Source organism: Solanum tuberosum, unplaced genomic scaffold (genome assembly GCF_000226075.1).
Source record: "Solanum tuberosum cultivar DM 1-3 516 R44 unplaced genomic scaffold, SolTub_3.0 scf00769, whole genome shotgun sequence".
Classification (NCBI taxonomy): domain Eukaryota; kingdom Viridiplantae; phylum Streptophyta; class Magnoliopsida; order Solanales; family Solanaceae; genus Solanum; species Solanum tuberosum.
Window position 1 is genome coordinate 49,380 of NW_006239710.1, and position 2,791 is coordinate 52,170.

Genomic DNA, 2,791 nt, shown 5'->3' on the forward strand with positions numbered 1-2,791 from the left:
AGGTTGGAATTTCAACATTACAAAAAATAAAAATACTGACCTACGGAGGTTGGAATTTCAACATTACAAAAATAAAAATACCGACCTCCGGAGGTTGGAATTTCAACATTACAAAAATAAAAATACCGACCTCCGGAGGTTGGAATTTCAACATTACAAAAATAAAAATACCGACCTCCGGAGGTTGGAATTTCAACATTACAAAAATAAAAATAACGACCTCCGGAGGTTAGAATTTCAAAAATAAAAAATAAAAATACCGACCTCCGGAGGTCAGAATTCCAAAACTAAAAGATAAAAATACCGACCTCAGGAGGTTAGAATTTTAAAAATACAAAAATAAAAATACCGACCTCCGGAGGTCAGAATTTCAACATTACAAAAATAAAAGTACCGACCTCCGAAGGTCAGAATTTCACCATTACAAAAATAAAAATACCGACTTCCGAAGGTCAGAATTTCAACATTACAAAAATAAAAATACCGACCTCCGGAGGTCAGAATCTCAAAAATAAGAATATCAACCTCCAGAGGTCAGAATCTCAAAAATGTAAAAATAAAAATACCGACCTCCAGAGGTCGGAATTTAAAATTAAGAAGACACAAATACCGACATCCGGATGTCGGTATTCCAAAATATGAGAAATAAATATTCTGACCTCAGGAAGTCGAAAATAATAATATATAAAACTGACCTCAGAAAGTCGAAAAATAAAATAATGAATTTTCCGACATAAAATAAAAACTGACCTCGAGAGGTCAGTAAATACCGACCTCCAGAGGTCGGTATTGAATAGCGACCAAGGTTTTTCCGACCTAAGCTGGGATGTCGGTTTTAGGTCGGTATTTCAGGGAATACCGACCTCCGGAGGTCGGTATTCACTGTTTTTTAGTAGTGTTCTAGCCATTGCAGCTGAGTTGAATATTGATGAATTGAGAAAAAAAATTGAGATTCGATACATTGTAGAAGGAAACTCATCTCCACTGATTATTAGGAATGATATGGGGTAAAGTTGTATGTTGAGGTGAAGAAACGTGAGGTTGAATTTGCTATGTATCCCATCCGTATTGATACAACTGATAAAAATGTTGGTGAGATACAAAGTTTTGATGTATCGACTTGTGCAATTGTCTATGTTGAAGGTGCTTGTCACGACCCGAGTTTACACCCTGGACGTGGCCGGCACTCGAAGACCATTGTTGGTCCCCAAGTGAACCCTCATCCTAGCTGACTACAAGCGGAAGACTAACTCAAGCATACAAAGCTTAAAAAGTGAATAAAAATTTCTGAAACTCATACAAAGCTTTAACTCAAATGAAAAACTCTTAATAAAAATAAATTATTCAACCCGCCATAGAATAGGCAACTTAAGTCTCTAAAACATTTAATAAAATAAATGAACAAACTTCTGAAACTCTACAGTTTATCTATGGAGTCTCTAAATGACAAAGATGGAAGTCGGGACAAGACCCACGACCTCCTTACAACTGATATAACTGAAAGTAAAGTGGAACCCTCCGGAAGCAAAGAGGCTTACCATAGCTAACTCGAACTCCATGTGGTATCAACGAAGCTCTTGTAGATGATCTCCTGAATACCTGTATCTGCATCATGAAAGGATGCAGGACAAATGGCTCAGTACGTGGAATGTACGAGCATGTAAGGGGAATTCTAAAGCATAACATAAGCTTGAACTTGATAAAAAGGAAACATACTTACCTCTTCTGAAGTCACTCAACTCAACTCATAGGTACTTAACTCAAGATATTCAACTTATGATACTCAAGGATAAAGTAACAGTAAAAGATGCATTGTATATGGAAAGCTTTTGAAACAGTAGATAGCAACTCAATGTATTGAAGAATACAATAATAACTCAGTTTGTATATATAAAAATACAATATAACTATGTAGGAGTTTCTCTAACCGACAACCATCTCTATGAGCTATGTGATGATACAACGTCTCGCCCATGCTGCCAAAACTGTCTTATACTTTGCCGGGGTATAGAACCTCTCAACTAAGTGGATCCACTAGTCTATGCTAAAAAGACATTAAGGAATCATCTAAAAAGTATGACCCTTTCTACCCACGTTGGCTACATGGTTTATGGAGACTTGAGTTATCTGAACTCATCCCCATATCGGTGACCAATACTACTCCCAAAAATATACTTAGCTCATATGTTTAAAAACAACTCTTTCTCTGGTTTGAGATAATTGCTCAAACTACCCTCTTAAAAGAGGTAACTACTCTTGAAATAACTTTTGAACTCATAACTCATAACTCATTTAGAAATCTCAGTTTCTCTTTTATGAATGTAAAAATTGATGCCTCTGGGAATACATAGTCCCCTTATACTCATACTTGAAAACTCTTTCTCAAAAACATTTTAAAATCATATTATAATATGATCATTGATGACTCAAGAAAGTCATACTGCATAAACATTGATGGTATATCTAATACCATACTGCTCATACATTGATGACATACTCGATTGTCATACTAATCATGCTTTAGAAACTCTTTTCTCAAAACTTATTTGTACTTTCTCAAAACTCAGTTTAAGAATTCAACTATTGGCTTTAAAAATCTTTTTCCAAAATTTATAACTCAAATCATAGGGTTCATGCGGAATTATGGACATGAATGACTCAACTCAAGAATTTTAATGATACCTCTAATCTCAAGACTGCTCGACTCATAGGGTTCATGCGGAATTGTGGGCATGAACTACCCAACTCAAGGATCTTCATGGGTAACATGTAGTAGCCCCATGATTAGGAA